This window comes from Bos mutus, chromosome 4 (assembly GCF_027580195.1).
Source record: "Bos mutus isolate GX-2022 chromosome 4, NWIPB_WYAK_1.1, whole genome shotgun sequence".
Classification (NCBI taxonomy): Eukaryota; Metazoa; Chordata; class Mammalia; order Artiodactyla; family Bovidae; genus Bos; species Bos mutus.
In genome coordinates this window covers 117,387,102-117,400,175 of record NC_091620.1, presented here as the reverse complement: position 1 = coordinate 117,400,175, position 13,074 = coordinate 117,387,102, and positions in this window count along the sequence as shown.

Below are 13,074 nucleotides of genomic sequence, written 5' to 3'. Positions count from 1 at the left end.
TGCAGTGAGTTCCAGGTGTCCAGACCATTTTCTTCATCCATATCCCTGATTATTGTTATCCCAGTCATGATGAAGTATAATTCAGAGTCTCTGTCTCCTCCTGATTGATTCTAGAAAAGACATAATTATCCCCTCCTTCCACAAGCAAATCAAGTATGTTATAGTCTCTCCCTTTGGAGACAGAATTTGAGTGGATAAACCAGTCAAAAACATGGTGACAGACTTACTATGTGATCTTTTTTTGTTGTTGTTGTTGTTTTGGTTCCTATCTATTCTGAATTCTCTGATAAGAGCTAGAAGCTACTGCTTATCCTTAAAGAGGCATTTCTCAACATCTCTTCCTTTTGACTTCAATTTTAGATCTCACCAAGGTCTAAAGATAGAATCAAAGGTGAAAAATGGGTAAATGGAGTCTCCTTTCCTCTAAAAGGAGATTAGTGAAGCCACAGTAAGTAATCTTGGCTAGGATCCTTGCACTAGATATCTCAGCTTTGGAAATTTTTCTTGCAATACTTCTCACTGAATTTTAAAGTAAAGTTAGGTCATTGTGTTTTTCTCCAAGTCATAGGAATTGAGTGACAAAATTATTTAAGTTCAGGACACAATTTAAACTTAAAAATACACATGAGCAAAAAGTGGACCATTTACCTTCATATTAGTTATAAATATCCTCTGCTTTAGCCTGAGAGTAATGAACACATTAATTCATCTTCTAGGCTTGTTGGTCTGTTGTCCTCTTCCCTGTGGTATTGATCAAATGAAATACTTCCAGTTTGATTTTTCATAAAATTTTTAAATATAAAATGGCCTCAACTTTCAATTTACAGTATGTCCCCTACATACAAATGAGTTCTTTTCTAAAAGTGTGTTCATAAATCCAAGTTAGCCTAGTTATCCAACTAACACAACTGGTTACACTATACCAGCTATATCACTACTGCTTTTATGCTTCCTTTGAGACATTCTGAGCTTGAAATAAACATACTGTCCACTGTATCTACATAGTACTATACAGTAGAGTACACAAAAACACAACCACTTGTAGAAGATGCTTGCTAGAGACACAAGAACTGACTTACATGATTGGACAGTGCATGTTTGTATCTTTGAAGTTCTCAACTTGAAGGTTCATATATAGGTGATTTTACTAAGCTAGTTTCTGAATTTTTACATAGGATTTCAGTGTATGAGCACTTATTTCTATAATTTTTTGTGTAAACATTGATCAATAAAACCTAGGGATTTGGAGGGTGTATTCTGAAGGATGATGCTTAGTTATTATATATATATATATATATATATATATGTATTATCATGTGTATTTGAGCTGTTTCCAAATGTGCTTTGTCAATAAAAAAAACATTTGGAGGGTGTATTCTGAAGGATGATGCTTAGTTATATATATATATATATATATATATATATATATATATATATATATATGTATGTATTATCATGTGTATTTGAGCTGTTTCCAAATGTGCTTTGTCAATAAAAAAACAACTATAGCCAAAGACTTGAAAAAACATATTCCTCAGCATTTTATTCATGCTTAGGTTGATGGAATGAGGTAGCTGAAGAGAGAAAAATATAGTCAGGAGACATAAGAATGCCTAAAAGATGAATTTATATATATGTGGTAAACATATATACCACATAATTAAGTGAGGTTTTGTTTTCTAACTCTGGGGCAGACTTTTTGTGAGCTGTGCTCACCACATTGAAATTCATCTTTGGAAGTGATCCTAGTTTTGGAGAAGCTGGACAGATGTGTCCTTTGACTCTTTCCTCCACGATCAAACTGTACTTCAGGGCTTACCACCCAAATGTGCTGGTACACCACCCTGGCAAACAGCAGAATTTGTCAACCAGATCTGATGCAAAATGGATCCGGGTTCCTCCCACAGACCTTTCAGAAAAGAAGTCACCTTTGCAAGAAGACCATGGGTACCAAGTGCACCCTAGAAAGCATGGCCCCGTAAAAGAGAAGCAGCAGATAAGGTAGTGTGCCCGCATTCCTCTGGACATCCACCATTCTGACAAGAATGTCCTATGTCTGTTTTGGAATAAATAGTGCAGTGCATTCACCATGTTTTCCAACAGTACAAAGTGTTGGTGATACAGGAATTGACTATTAAAACTCCTTTTTCTTTCATAAATGACTTTAAAAAGGTTGGACTCAGAGACTCAATGTTCAGTTCAGTCGCTCAGTCATGTCCGACTCTTTGCGACCCCATGAATCGCAGCACGCCAGGACTCCCTGTTCATCAACAACCCCCAGAGTTCACTCAGACTCACGTCCATCGAGTCAGTGATGCCATCCACTCATCTCTTCCTCTGTTGTCTCTTTCTCCTGCAGCCCCTCAATCCCTCCCAGCATCAGAGTCTTTTCCAATGAGTCAACTCTTCACGTAAGGTGGCCAAAGTACTGGAGCTTCAGCTTTAGCATCATTCCTTCCAAAGAACACCCACGGCTGATCTCCTTCAGAATGGACTGGTTGGATCTCCCTGCAGTCCAAGGGACTCTCAAGAGTCTTCTCCAACACCACAGTTCAAAAGCATCAATTCTTTGGCGCTCAGCCTTCTTCACAGTCCAACCCTCACATCCATACGTGGCCACTGGAAAAACCATAGCCTTTACTAATGGACCTTCGTTGGCAAAGTAATGTCTATGCTTTTCAATATGCTATCTAGGTTGGTCATAACGTTTCTTCCAAGGAGCAAGCGTCTTTTAATTTCATGGTTGCAGTCACCATCTGCAGTGATTTTGGAGCCTCCAAAAATAGAGTCTGACACTGTTTCCACTGTTTCCCCATCTATTTCCCATGAAGTGATGGGACCAGATGCCATGATCTTCGTTTTCTGAATGTTGCATTTTAAGCCAACGTTTTCACTCTCCTCTTTCACCTTCATCGAGAGGCTTTTTAGTTCCTCTTCATTTTCTGCCCTAATGGTGGTGTCATCTGCATATCTGAGGTTATTGATATTTCTCCCAGCAATCTTGATTCCAGCTTGTGCTTCTTCTATCCCAGCATTTCTCATGATGTACTCTGCATATAAGTTAAATAAGTAGGGTGACAATATACAGCCTTGACGTACTCCTTTTCCTACTTGGAACCAATCTGTTGTTCCATGTCCATTTCTAACGGTTGCTTCCTGACGTGCATATAGGTTTCTCAAGAGGCAGGTCAGGTGGTCTGGTATTCCCATCTCTTTCAGAATTTCCCACAGTTTATTGTGATCCACACAGTCAAAGGCTTTGGCATAGTCAATAAAGCATAAATAGATGTTTTTCTGGAATTCTCTTGCTTTTTCCATGATCCAGCGGATGTTGGCAATTTGATCTCTGGTTTCTCTGCCTTTTATAAAACCAGCTTGAACATCTGGAAGTTCAAGGTTCACATATTGCTGAAGCCTGGCTTGGAGAATTTTGAGCATTACTTTACTAGAGTGTGAGATGAGTGCAACTGTGCAGTAGTTTGAGCATTCTTTGGCATTGTCTTTCTTTGGGATTGGAATGAAAACTGACTTTTCCAGTCCTGTGGCCACTAGTGAGGTTTTCAAATTTGCTGGCATATTGAGTGCAGCACTTTCACAGCATCATCTTTCAGCATTTGAAATAGCTCAACTGGAATTCCATCACCCCCACTAGCTTTGTTCATGGTGATGCTTTCTAAGGCCCACTTGACTTCACATTTCAGGATGTCTGGCTCTAGGTCAGTTATCACACGATCGTGATTCTCTGTGTCATGAAGATCTTTTTTGTACAGTTCATCTGTGTATTCTCGCCATCTCTTAATATCTTCTGCTTCTATTAGGTCCATACCATTTCTGTCCTTTATCGAGCCCATCTTTGCATGAAATGTTCCCTTGGTATCTCTAATTTTCTTGAAGAGATCTCTAGTCTTTCCCATTCTGTTGTTTTCCTCTATTTCTTTGCATTGATCACTGAGGAAGGCTTTCTTATCTTTTCTTGCTATTCTTTGGAACTCTGCATTCAAATGCTTATATCTTTCCTTTTCTCCTTTGCTTTTCACTTCTCTTCTTTTCACAGCTATTTGTAATGCCTCCCCAGACTGACATTTTGCTTTTTTGCATTTATTTTCCAAGGGGATGGTCTTAATCCCTGTCTCCTCTACAATGTCATGAACCTTATTCCATAGTTCATCAGGCACTCTATCTGTCAGATCTAGTCCCTTAAATCTATTTCTCACTTCCACTGTATAGTCATAAAGGATTTGATTTAGATCATACCTGAATGGTCTAGTGGTTTTCCCTACTTTCTTCAATTTAAGTCTGAATTTGGCAATAAGGAGTTCATGATCTGAGCCACAGTCAGCTCCTGGTCTTGTTTTTTGTTGACTGTATAGAGTTTCTCCATCTTTGGCTGCAAAAAATATAATCAATCAAATTTCAGTGTTGACCATCTGGTGATTTCCATGTGTAGAGTCTTCTCTTGTGTTGTTGGAAGAGGGTGTTTGCTATGACCAGTGCATTTTCTGGCAAAACTCTATTAGTCTTTGCCCTCCTTCATTCCATATTCCAAGACCAAATTTGTCTGTTACTCCAGGTGTTTCTTGACTTCCTACTTTTGCATTCCAGTCCCCTATAATGAAAAGGACATCTTTTTTGGGTGTTAGTTCTCAAAGGTCTTGTAGGTCTTCATAGAACCATTCAACTTCAGCTTCTTCAGCATTACTGCTTGGGGCACAAACTTGGATTACTGGGATATTGAATGATTTGCCTTGGAAATGAACAGAGTTCATTCTGTTGTTTTTGAGATTGCATCCCAAGTATTGCATTTAGAACTCTTTTGTTGACCATGATGGCTACTCCATTTCTTCTGAGGGATTCCTGCCCACAGTAGTAGATATTATGGTCATCTGAGTTAAATGCACCCATTCCAGTCCATTTTAGTTTGCTGATTCCTAAAATCACTCTTGACATTCACTCTTGCCATCTCTTGCTTGACCACTTCCAATTTGCCTTGATTCATGGACCTGACATTCCAGATTCCTATGCAATATTGCTCTTTACAGCATCGGACCTTGCTTCTATCACCAGTCACATCCACAGCTGGGTATTCTTTTTGCTTTGGCTCCATCCCTACATTCTTTCTGGAGTTATTTCTCCACTGATCTCCAGTAGCATATTGGGCACCTACTGACCTGGGGAGTTCCTCTTTCAGTATCCTAGCATTTTGCCTTTTCATACTGTTCACGGAGTTCTCAAGGCAAGAATACTGAAGTGGTTTGTCATTCCCTTCTCCAGTGGACCACATTCTGTTAGACCTCTCCACCATGACCCACCTGTCTTGGGTGGCCCCACGGGCATGGCTTAGTTTCATTGAGTTAGACAAGGCTGTGGTCTTAGTGTGATTAGACTGACTAGTTTTCTGTGAGTATGGTTTCAGTGTGTCTGCCCTCTGATGCCCTCTTACAACACCAACTGTCATACTTGGGTTTCTCTTACCTTGGACGTGGGGTATCTCTTCAGGGCTGCTCCAGCCAAGTGCAGCTGCTGCTCCTTACCTTTGATGAAGGGTATATCCTCACTGCCACCCCTTCTGACCTTGAACGTGGAATTGCTCCTCTAGGCCCTCCTGCGCCCGGGCAGCTATCGCTCCTTGGAGGTGGGGTTTGCTCCTAGTGGCTGCCGCCCCTGGCCTCGGGCATGGGATAGGTCTTCCCGGCCACTGCCCCTGGCGTCAGGCCTGAGGTAGGTCATCCCAGCTGTTGCCCCTGGCCTTGGATGCAGGGTAGCTCCTCTCGGCCGCCACCCCTAACCTCGGACGTGGCGTAGCTCCTCTCGGCTGCCGCTCCAACCTCGGATGTGGGCTAGCTCCTCCCGGCTGCTGCCCCTGACCTTAGACGTGGGGTAGCTCCTCTCGGCCATTCCTGGCTCAGAGTGCCAGGCTGCGACGGTGTAGGAGACTCTATGTAGATTTAGTCAAACTGACTTTATCCTTTGAGTTGCCCCTACCTACTTCTTAGGATAAACCAAGATTTGGGCATCCAAGGGTGTTTGCCTGCTGCGTCTGGGAACCAAACGTACCAATGACCTGCCTCAAATGGGTCAAGTGGGAATCCCCTGGTCCATCCTGTGTTTGGAAGCTGGTTACAATCTGCCATGTAGTTATTTCTGGTGGCTAAAACTTGATTCACTTGTTAAAATTTCTCTTTTAAAAGATAAGTGACAGAAGAGGAAACATTTGCTTAAAAGCAGCAGATCAGGAAAACCTTAGGTCAACAGTGTAGGTGGGATGTCCAGGTATGCTTTCCCGGTAGGAAATTTAAGGGACTGTATGCATTTGAGAAACATGAGTACAGAAAAAAGGATGGAATAGTGTGACTGAATATTACCTATTTCAGCACTTCTGCTTACAGAGATTTGCCAGTGGAATCATGAAATTGATCCTTTCTGTGTTACCTTTGCTGTGCATAAAGAGGAGCAAATAAACAACCTCATGACACTATGCTATTTTCTACATAGCTTAGCAAAGCACTTCTTTTCCTAAAACTATGATCTCCATTTTAAAAATACTAAAAAGCATTCAGTTCAGATCATTTCTTCTGTTATGTTTCCTGGGGTCCCAAGGTTCAGGACTCAGGTTATGTGGCATTTCTGGGCAGGTAGGTCAGGAAGCAACATTTAGAACTGGACATGGAACAACAGACTGGTTCCAAATAGGAAAAGGAGTATGTCAAGGCTGTATATTGTCACCCTGCTTATTTAACTTAGATGCAGAGTACATCATGAGAAACGCTGGGCTGGAAGAAGCACAAGCTGGAATGAAGATTGCCAGGAGAAATATCAATAACCTCAGATATGCAGATGACACCACCCTTCTGGCAGAAAGTGAAGAGGAACTAAAAAGCCTCTTGATGAAAGTGAAAGAGGAGAGTGAAAAAGTTGGCTTAAAGCTCAACATTCAGAAAATGAAGATCATGGCATCCAGTCCCATCACTTCATGGGAAATAGATGGGGGAAACAGTGGAAACAGTGTCAGATTCTATTTTTTAGGCTCCAAAATCACTGCAGATGGTGACTGCAGCCATGAAATTAAAAGACGCTTACTCCTTGGAAGGAAAGTTATAACCAACCTAGATAGCATATTCAAAAGCGGGGACATTACTTTGCCAACAAAGGTCCGTCTATGGTTTTTCCTGTGGTCATGTATGGATGTGAGAGTTGGACTGTGAAGAAGGCTGAGCGCCCAAGAATTGATGCTTTTGAACTGTGGTGTTGAGAAGACTCTTGAGAGTCCCTTTGACTGCAGGGAGATCCAACCAGTCCATTCTGAAGGAGATCAGCCCTGGGATTTCTTTGGAAGGAATGATGCTAAAGCTGAAACTCCAGTACTTTGGCCACCTCATGCGAAGAGTTGACTCATTGGAAAAGACTCTGATGCTGGGAGGGGATTGGGGCAGGAGGAGAAGGGGACGACAGAGGATGAGATGGCTGGATGGCATCACCAACTCGATGGACGTGAGTTTGAGTGAACTCTGGGAGTTGGTGCTGGACCGGCAGGCCTGGCGTGCTGTCATTCATGGGGTCGCAAAGAGTTGGACACGACTGAGCGACTGAACTGAACTGAACTGAACTGGACTACCAGCTGGCCTCTGCTTTGGCAACCCAGGCTCTCTACTGTATGGGCCTCAAAAACTCTGGTCATGCTTACCTTTTAGCCTGTAAGACCTTATGGTTTAATTGTAGATATTTGGAGGAAAATAAAACCTTAATTTAGACATTATGTAAATCAATCTAACAAATTATAGAATGATATGAAAAGATGATATGCTCCATAGTAAATACCTACTGAATGATTCAAAAAACTATCATGCACCAATTACATAAATATTGTTAATTAATTAAAAATGTGATTAACCTTTAATTTCAACACAAGTAACATTTCTACATTTTTAAAAGTAATGATTAACATCAGATGCACTTATGAATTTTTCATTATATCAAAAGAAAGAAAGAAAAAATAACATAATTAACAGGACAAATTAAGCAGAAGCGACATAAGAAGAGAGGAAGTTGAGATTGTGTTATTCTTTTTCTTTTTCTTTTTATTTTTTTCTAATTTTATTTTATTTTTAAACTTTACATAATTGTATTAGTTTTGCCAAATATCAAAATGAATCCGCCACAGGTATACATGTGTTCCCCATCCCGAACCCTCCTCCCTCCTCCTCCCCATACCATCCCTCTGGGCCGTCCCAGTGCACCAGCCCCAAGCATCCAGCATCGTGCATCGAACCTGGACTGGCAACTCGTTTCCTACATGATATTTTACATGTTTCATTGCCATTCTCCCAAATCTCCCACCCTCTCCCTCTCCCACAGAGTCCATAAGACTGTTCTATACATCAGTGTCTCTTTTGCTGTCTCGTATACAGAGTTATTGTTACCATCTTTCTAAATTCCATATATATGCGTTAGTATACTGTATTTATGTTTTTCCTTCTGGCTTACTTCACTCTGTATGTTTCCAAAAACATCTTTTTTCAGTGTGAGTCAATTCCATTAAGAAGAATGACTCCAAATCGAAAACTGTAGCAAGCCATACTCTTTCTAAAATAGGGTTTTATTAATGGAATTCTGGCACCTCTGGTTGTAAATCCTCTCTGTGCCAATCCAGATGACTGCTTTGCATCTCTCTTGAGAACAGTCCCAGATGCTGGGAGAAAGAAGAGAAAGATGTCCTATTGGGGACTTGTCCTTGTTCTCAGGTCTGCAGACCCAACTGAGAGCACCTGGATTTTTACTAGTTTGAAAACTTGAAATAGTTGTAAACTAAAGGGCAGAGTGTCATGACATTCAAAGTGAGGGGCCTCATGGGGAAGCCACAGTGCTTCTTGGTTTGTCACAGGCATGTTTAAGTACCATAATGTCAGGCCAAATGCCATGACTGACTCAAGGCTGCCTTACAGAGATGCCTTTTCAGTTGGGAGAAAGCTAAAGAACCTGTGTCTTCTCAGTGAAATGTTCATATTTGTCTTATTTTTCTATTTAGCACATACAAGAAACAAACACTTCGATGGTAGTGGTGGGCTCAAAATCAAAGGCCAACAAACAAAGGGACTATGAGCATGCTGAAAACACCTGGCGCTGTCATTACAGTGATGGCTCCAGCTCCACAAAAAAACTCAGGGTCTGATGTCGAAATCTGACACTTTTTTCCTACACAGATGTTAAGGAAAAGAGGATCAGATTAAAGCTACATAAACTCTTTAAGGCACAAGTTCTCTTCAAATCAAAGTTACTGAAACTGACTCAAAGGCAAAATAGTTTTCTGAACTTCTATTGTTTAACTATGCACACATGCAAAACTGTAAGGAAGAACAGATGGAAATTAAACATATATGACAGATAGTTGATTACCATATATATTTGGATCATTACAGATCAATGAAGAAAAGATGAACACTACCATAAAAATAGTCAATGGACACAAATGCAAGTTTACCTCCAAATTACTCATTCTGTGAGAACCAGTAATTTTTTTTTTAGCAAATTGTAAACTCACTAAAACAATAAGATTTTAAGCTAATTATCAAATATAAAATTAAAAATAGATGACCCTCTAATATGGTGGAGTAGAAGGACTTGTGCTCATCTTCTCCTGTGAGAACTCCAAAATTACAACTCGCTGTTGAATAACCATCAACAGGAGAATGCTGGGACTCCACCAAAAAAAGATACTCTATGTTCAAGGGCAAAGGAGAAGCCCTAGTAAGATGACAGGAGGGGCAAAATCACGTTTAGAATCAAACTGCATGCCCACCAGAGATGCTTGGAGGGCTCAAACAAAATCTTGTGAGCATCAGGAGCCAGAGATCCCACAGAGACTGAACCAAATCTGCCTTTGAGTGTTTGTGTGTCTCCTGTGGAGGTATGGGTCAGAAGTGGCCTGCTGCAGGGTCAGGGCTCTGGGTGCAGCAGAACTGGATTACACAATGTGTGGCGTAAGCCCTCTTGGAGGAGGTTGGCATTAGCTCCATCATAGAGCTGCCGAGCAGAAGACCCGCAAACTGCAGAACAATTATACCAAAGAAATTCTTGCGCTGTTAAGAAAGTTCTAGGACCCACAACAGATTTCTGACCTGAGAATCTGGCAAAGGGACTGAGAACTCCCAGAGAATTTTACTTTGGAGCCCAGTGGGATTTGATTGCAGAACTCACACAGGACTGGGGAAATAGACTCTTGGAGGGCACAAACAAAACCTTGTGCACACCAGAATTTAGGAGAAAGGAGCAGTGACCCCATAAGAGACTGACCCAAACTGGCTTGTGAGTGTCCAGGAGTCTCAGACAGAGGCATGGATCAGCAGTGGCCTGATGCAGGGTTGGGGGCACTGAGTGCAGCAGTGTATGCATGGGACCTTTTGAAGTAGGTTGCCATTATCTTCATTACCTGCACCATAGTTTGGTCTCAGGTCAAACAACAGGTAGGGAGAACAACCCCTCCCATCAACAGAAAATTGGATTAAAGATTTACTGAGCATGGCACCCATCAGAACAAGATCCAGTTTCCCCCATAGTCAGTCTCTCCCATCTGGAAGCTTTCATAAACCTCTTATCTTTATCTGTCAGCAGGCAGACAGAATGAAAACCACAATCACAGAAAACTAATCAAACTGATCACATGGGCCACAGCCTTGTCTAACTTAATGAAACTATGAGCCATGCCATGTAGGGCCACCCAAGATGGACAGGTCATGGTGGAGAGTTCTGATAAAACATGGTCCACGGGAGAAGGGAATGGGAAACGACTTCAGTATTCTTGCCTTTAGAACCCCATGAAAAGTCAAAAGGATAGGTCACTGAGATGAATTCCCCAGGTAGGTAGGTGCCTAATATGCTGCTGGAGAAATAACTCCAGAAAGAATGAAGAGGCGGAGGCAAAGTGAAAACAATGCCCAGTTGTGGATGTGACTGGTGATGGAAGTAAGGACTGATGCTGTAAGAACAATATTGCTCAGGCACCTGGGATGTTAGGTCCATGATACAAGGTAAATTGGAAGTGGTCAAACATGAGATGGCAAGAGTGAACATCAACATTTTAGAAATCAATGCACTAATATGGACTGCAATGGACAAATTTAGTTTAGATGACCATTATATCTACTATGGTGGGCAAGGATCCCTTATAAAAAATGGAGTAGCCCTCATAGTCAACAAAAGAGTCCAAAATGCAGTGCTTGAGTACAATCTCAAAAATGACAGAATGATATCTGTTCATTTCCAGGACAAGCTGTTCAATATCACAGTCTATGCTCCAACCTGTAATGCCGAAGAAGCTGAAGTTGAATGGTTCTATAAAGACCTACAAGACCTTCTAGAACTAACACCCAAAAAGGGTGTCCCTTTCATCATAGGGGACTGGAATGCAAAAGTAAGAAGTCAAGAAACACCTGGAGTAACAGGCAAATTTGGCATTGGAGTATAAAATGCAGCAGGGCAAAGGCGAACATACTTTTGTTAAGAGAACACACTGGTCATAGCAAACACCCTTTTCCAATGACAAAAGAGAAGACTCTACACATGGACATCAGGAGATGGTCAATACAGAAATGGGATTGGTTATATTCTTTACAGCCAAATATGGAGAAGCTCTATACAGTCAGCAAAAACAAGGACAAGAGCTAACTGTGGCTCAGATCATGAACTTATTGCTGAATTCAGACTTAAATTGAAGAAAATAGGGAAAACCACTACACCATTCAGGTATGATGTAAACCAAATCCCTAATGATTATACAGTGGAAGTGAGAAATAGATTTAAGGGCCTAGATCTGATAGATAGAGTGCCTGATGAACTATGGACTGAGGTTCATGACATTGTAGAGGAGACAGGGATCAAGACCATCCCCATGGCAAAGAAATGAAAAAAAGCAAAATGGCTGTCTGGGGAGGCATTACAAATAGCTGTGAAAAGAAGAGAAGCAAAAAGCAAAGGAGAAAAGGAAAGATATAAGCATCTGAATGCAGAGTTCCAAAGAATAGCAAGAAGAGATAAGAAAGCCTTCCTCAGTGATCAATGCAAAGAAACAGAGGAAAACAACAGAATGGGAAAGACTAGAGATCTCTTCAAGAAAATTAGAGATACCAAGGGAACATTTCATGCAAAGATGGGCTCAATAAAGGATAGAAATGGTATGGACCTAACAGAAGCAGAAGATATTAAGAAGAGGTGGCAAGAATACACAGAAAAACTGTACAAAAAAAGATCTTCATGACCCAAAGAACCACGATGGTGTGATCACTGACCTAGAGCCAGACATCCTGAAATGTGAAGTCAAGTGGGCCTTAGAAAGCATCACTACGAACAAAGCTAGTGGGGGTGATGGAATTCCAGTTGAGCTCTTTCAAATCCTGAAAGATGATGTTGTGAAAATGCTGCACTCAATATGCCAGCAAATTTGGAAAACTCAGCAGTGGCCACAGGACTGGAAAAGGTCAGTTTTCATTCTAATCCCAGAGAAAGGCAATGCCAAAGAATGCTCAAACTACCGCACAGTTGCACTCATCTCACACTCTAGTAAAGTAATGTTCAAAATTCTCCAAGCCAGGCTTCAGCAATATGTGAACCATGAGCTTCCAGATGTTTAAGCTGGTTTTAGAAAAGGCAGAGAAACCAGAGATCAAATTGCCAACATCTGCTGGATCATGGAAAAAGCAAGAGAATTCCAGAAAAACATCTATTTCTGCTTTATTGACTATGCCAAAGCCTTTGACTGTGTGGATCACAATAAACTGTGGAAAATTCTGAAAGAGATGGAAATACCAGACCACCTGATCTGCCTCTTGAGAAATCTGTATGCAGGTCAGGAAGCAATAGTTAGAACTGAACATGGAATAACAGACTGGTTCCAAGTAGGAAAAGGAGTACCTCAAGGCTGTATATTGTCACCATGCTTATTTAACTTTATATGTAGAGTGTATCATGAGAAACGCTGGACTGGAAGAAACACAAGCTGGAATCAAGATTTCCGGAGGAAATATCAATAACCTCAGATATGCAGATGACACCACCATTAGGGCAGAAAGTGAAGAGGAACTCAAA